This window comes from Pollachius pollachius, assembly GCF_949987615.1.
Source record: "Pollachius pollachius genome assembly, chromosome: 12".
Classification (NCBI taxonomy): domain Eukaryota; kingdom Metazoa; phylum Chordata; class Actinopteri; order Gadiformes; family Gadidae; genus Pollachius; species Pollachius pollachius.
The window spans coordinates 19251552-19257551 of NC_136945.1; positions in this window are offsets into that span (position 1 = coordinate 19251552).

Below are 6000 nucleotides of genomic sequence, written 5' to 3' on the forward strand. Positions count from 1 at the left end.
CAGAGATGGGTCACTCATTCCTGTGGCCTCGTCTCAAGCCCCGAAGTCACTGGGGACTCTGCTGTTCCTTGAGGAGCGAGGGGACCCTGGCCGCCATGGTAACAGGAGAATGACACTCTGGTGGTGGTGACCGCCTCCTTGAGAGGGAGAATGAAATGCCACGGATAAACTGAGCTCCGAGACAGGGCCAGATCGGGCCGCCCGACGAGAACGCTGCTCCGCTCTGTGCGGAGCTCGCCGTCACGAAAGCAGAGCCTGAATGAATGAGTTCCCCGCGGGACGCTCGTTCCGCCGGCCGGCTTTGTGCCCGGTCCCGGGTGTCCTTTACTCCCGGTGTCACGGTGATGGACTGCGTATACCCGTCACGCCAGGGTGTCCACGTCGGGCCGGCCATTGTGGTGGTGGACATAAACACTTCCTCGTGCTCGGCTGTACCCCACCAACGGTTTAACTACGGCCTCTGCATTCTTGCCGCTTCGTCAAAGGAACGCTACATTCCTGGGGCGGGAATAAGTGAGGTCTCTCCGCTCGCTCCCGGAGGAGACGTGAAAGCCCCTTGAATGGAGAAACTCCTCAATAGGAGGAAGATAAACAATTGGGTTGGTCCAGGGGCGTGAGGGGGGAGAGCCTTGGAGGGCGAGGGAGCGAGCAGAGGGGAGAGAAAAGGCTCTCTGACGCGCTGGGATCCCCATGGAGATACTCTCTCCGTGTAAAGGAGCATCTCGTAAAGTTCTTCAACAGGGGATGATTTCTGTTCCCTTTCCTCGTACAGTTTTTTTTTTTATTTGGGCAGAGGGAGGGGGGACTGGGTTGAGAGGATTGTTGGACACGGGGAGAGAGAGGTGGTGGGGAGGAGGTGATGGAGGTGGTGGTGCTGGTGGTGGAGGAGGTGGTGGGGAGGAGGTGATGGAGGTGGTGGTGGGTGCTGGTGGAAGGGTGGTGCTGGAGGTGGTGGTGGTGGTGGTGAGCAGAAAGGAGTCACGTGCACACACATGCACACTCAAATCGACTCATAATTTGCTCCTAGATTGTCCGGCGCTCGCTCTGGGGAAAGCGCTCCATTGTTTGGGGCTGAACAGTTCTTGTTTTGCTGTGTGTCTAAATCAGGAGCTGCTTTTACACAAAGGCCTGGCGCCCCCCCCCCCCCCCCTCGTCTCCTGCAGGGCCTCACCTCTCTGCCTCTCTATCAAACCGCTCTCACAACTCGAGTCAGCCACGTGCATTGCTAAGGCCATCTTGGAACATGGGAAACTTCCTTATCCCTTAAGGGAGCAGTAGATGTTATAAACATGAGAGGTTTTCCATGTTAGTTGTATGGAAGTTTTCTTTTCAAACTTCCATACAACTATAGTGCTCAGATCACGAGTTGTATTGAAGTTTGAAAAGCCATTCCCTAAAGTACCCAAGCCGTTAAGGGATGCGTAGAGGTTATAAATATGAGAGGTTTTCCATGTTAGTTGTATGGAAGTTTTCTTTTCAACCGTCCATGCAACCATATCAAAGGCTCGGATCACGAGTTGTGTGGACGTTTGAGAAGTCCTTCCCCGAAGTCTCCGAGCCCCACTGCCAGAGTTGAGCCCTCATTAGCCAGTTCTGTTCCTGTCTTGTGTCTCCAGTTTAGTCATGTGTCAACACTTCATTATCAGCCCAATGCCCAAGCAGTCCCTCCATAATCCCTCAATCACTCGGCACAAAGCATTTGCTTTGTTATGTTTCTGAGTTCTTCAGGCCGGCTTAGTCTCAGGTGTTGAGCTCACCGCGGTCACCATGGTGACCTCACAAATGGCTGCCTGGCAATGACGTAAACAAGGTAGCGGTTGTAGTGGCGCTAATAATCATAACGATAAGTTCGATTAATCATGATTATGAGTATCCTAAACAGGCTTAACAACACATTTTCCACAGGATTTCCAACGTGAGTTCCTCTGTTTGTCTTGTTATTAAAACTAGACCTTTATTGTAATTGTAATATTGTGCATGTTGCAAAGATGCAACATGCTTTAAGAGAAAAGGGTGCGTTAATTGTTTGTAAAAGGAATATAGATTGTGATTAAACTGCTCTTGTAGGCCGTAATGTATACATCAATCGTATTAGCAGTTTCATATTTCTTACAAACTGGTTATTTATGATTAATCCAATGAAAGCACAGAGAAGCACAGGCATTCAAAGATATTGCATTACGATGCCCCTAAGATGGATATTATTGTTTAAAACATTGCTGACCAAATCATCATTTCATACATTCCCGTACTTTAGTATGAAGGTAGTTGATATTTTCATAAGCGTTGAACAGAAACAAACGCTGATGAGGACTGGAGGAAGGTGGCAGAAGAGGAGTGGGAGTCTCAGCTCAGAAGGTAGTTTTGGTTGACTTGTAACCGGAAGGTTGCTAGTTTGATCTCCGACTCCTCCTAGCTGAGTGTCGAGGTGTCCCTGAGCAAGGCACCTCACCCTAACGGTGTGTGAATCTATATGAACCGGGTCTTCTAAATGCCCTCAATGTAAATGAGTGGAAAGGCCTTGTCACAAGGGTTTGGAGACCGTCTTTGTTGCTTCAGAGGGGAGCATTTCCTTGGCGAAGGCGACCTGGCAGCTATAGTATTGACCCGAAAGGACAACAGATCGGAAGGTGTTCTGCAGAACCAGGCCGGCAGGAGTCCACCTCAGTCTCAGAGAAACAGGAGTTGGGGCGAGGTATTGAGTGATACAACTGACAGGGATTGGTTATGACATTGTCATGTGATGACAGCAGTGATGGAGATGTTGGACCATGAGCTCTGCTCCTCCTACCTGAAGACCTGACGGAGTATCATGAGGTCGTCAGGCCATGAAGGTGGAGGAGAAGGTCCTAGTCCAACTCAATCTTCATCTGATCTAAAATCAGATGTACACTGAACAGAGAAAGAATTGTAACAGAGTCTTGTTTCACTGGGCCGATCAATGTTCAGTCTGCTAAAGTCTACTCCTGTCAAACATAGTTTATATAATTTGTTCTGCATGATGGACATGGGAGGTCTTAAAGGGGCTGTATGGAAGTCATCAAGCTGCAGAAGCGCATGAGGTTCAGAAGCCTCCTGAATGTTCTTCAGTAGAAATGGTGATCTGACCCAGGTATGTTTAAAGGGGCGTCTGATTAGAGGGAGGGGCGTGCTACAAGTACAAAGAACCAAGTCTGCAAGGCCTGGGAAACACAAAGGTCCTTCAGTAGACACCTCGGCAAACACACTCGGCCCACCCATCCAAAGGCACCAAGCGCTTCACAAGTTCAGTCTCCCTGAACGTGTTCAGCCAGGTCTCAAACCAGTCGGTCTCCTTACTTCCATAAGTCTCCCCTGCCCGTGCATAACAGATCAGAACCAGGAAGAACAGAGAAGAACAGAGGAGGACAGATCAGAGCAGAGTAGAGCAGAGCAGAACAGAGCTGAACCAGGAAGAACAGAGGAGGACAGATCAGAGCGGAGTAGAGCAGAGCAGAACAGAGCAGAACAGAGCTGAACCAGGAAGAACAGAGGAGGACAGATCAGAGCGGAGTAGAGCAGAGCAGAACAGAGCTGAACCAGGAAGAACAGAGGACAGATCAGAGCGGAGTAGAGCAGAACCGAGCTGAACCGGGAGGACGTTTAGCGGGAGGGCCGCCCGGTGGTGGGTTCAGAGCCGCTCTGTGGAGGCTTTCTGGTCTTGCACGGCGCTTGTGTCGTGGAGCAGAAAGAGGGGGTGGGATCCAGGGGGTGGAGTTGATGAATGTGTTGATGGTGGCGTTTTGATGGGGGTAATTCTGACCTGACAGGACCCGGGCTCTCATGAATCAAAACGTGTCGGGCAGGCCCCGGAGACGGAGCGCGTCTCATTGTGGCCCCCCCGACGCCCGCGTGAAGGAGCCGAGGTGGCTAGGGGTCAAGTGTGACACCTCATTAGAACGTTGTTGATTTAGTGGGGGCTGCAGCTCTACCGCACGTCCCCGGGGGGGGACACCAGGCCTGGACCCCGAGATGGAGCCCCCCCGAGGCTGCTCTTCCTCCAGGGCAGCGGCCCGTCTGACAGTGTGCAAATCCCGGGGCTCCCCCGAGCCCACGGGCCTAACACAGCAGCCCCTCGATCAACGGATTTGAACCCGCGCGTTAGTTCTTGAAGATGCCTTTCTTGATGTAGTTGTAAAGGTGTCGCTGTGTCCTGTCTGTCGGGGGCCAGTGTAGGGGCCGGGCTACCATCGTCTTCCTCCTCCCCCCTCCTCCTCCTCCTCCTCCTCCTCCTCCTCCTCCTCCTCCTCCTCCTCCTCCTCCTCCTCCTCCTCCATGATCGCAATCACCCTGTCAGAATAATGCCGACCTTTGACCTTTGATCTCTGGGTTGGAACCCTTCCCTCCAATGTCAAGATTACTTTGGACGATCTGCAGTTGTTTTCCGCCTCATGTTTCGTACTGCGTCCAAACATGAGACTACACAGATTTGTTTTTGTAAATACGTTGTATTTTGGGAGGGGGTGCTTTTTTTTTGTGCTTTTTTGTAAAGGGAGCTCTGTTTCTAGGGGTCAGACGAAAAATATTTTAATTCACAGAAAAATGCAAAATAATAATGATTCCAGCATATGCTAAGTAAAAAGTCTGTAACTAAATATACCCATTAATCACAAAAATCTCACTGCTTTATAAAATTGGTAAAAAAAATCAATAAATTGATATGTAATTTTTAGCATAATCATTTCCCTTCATAACCTAATTATGTAAAATAATATTTATTATTCTGATTATGTGTCGTTACTGATCTTCCTACTTTATTGGAAATTTATTTATTGGTCTCATCTGCGCCTCCACTCAATGCTTTATAAGCATTATATTAGATAAACATTTATATCTCTAATATCTCCTCTTATAAAAACTATGTGTCTGAGAAAAAATCGACAGCAAAAAAAAAAAAGATTCAGTTTGAGATTTGCTCTCAAAATGAATGATCATAAAAATCATTCAAAGTGCATCGTCAACGGGTCTGTTCCCATCCATCTCCTTTAAGACCCCATATATCCCGTCAGCTGAGGCAATCCGTCAATCAAACCGAACACAATGCCGTCCCCCGCGGCACAGCCCGGCTGTAGTTACACTCCCCGGCCACACCATGTCACCGGCGGACCGCGACTACCCCCGGCGGGGTAGTCGTCATGGAGGGGCAAGATGCTGCTCTGAGATTGCTTGAATGGGATGGCCCTGGCCGATTCCAGCCCCCAAACCTAGCTTATCATGAGCTCCTGCCCCCACACAAAGGGACCCCCCTCTGCGTTAAACTATCAAGCACACGTACGTCTGAGATGATGGACAGCGCTGAACAGAATGGGTGAGAGGATGCAGGAATAATGAATGAATATCAATTATACTTGCTCCGGTCATTTGTCACTCACAAAGTAGCGAGATCCAGCTTTTGCACACGCAGAATTGTTGTGTAGAGAAGGACACATATTTGGTGTAAAATAAAACACAGATTTACTGTTTGATAAAAATCACTCTTTTTATTTTGTATTCAATAATACTTTTCATCAACCGGGCTAATGCTGTTCTCCGTTTTTGATACTCGGACACATGCATGGCTGTATGTGTGCACACGCACGGACACACACACACGCACACACAAAGTACCTAGGGCCATCTGTCTGTTCTGACACTGCATGTATTTCCAGAGAAGAAGGGCTGCATGACGTTTCAGATGCTTTCCTCCGTGCGCGAAACGCATGGATCATGTTTTGTGTTTGTGTCCATTGTTCCTCCAGTGGCCGGGGGGTTAAAAGTAACAATTCATTTTCAAGATTTGTTTCTACAAACATCCGATTTCGTCCAAACCACCTCTATCCCCGGGATGAATGATTTATGAACGCTGTTTTATGTCACAGTCCACTTTTGTTGCCTTTGAGTTTTTACTCATTAGTCTGAATAATAACTGTCACTAATTCAAGCTGTTCTCCAATGGCTTTTTGAATAGAAAGAGAGGGAGAGAGGGGGGAGAGAGAGGGGGGG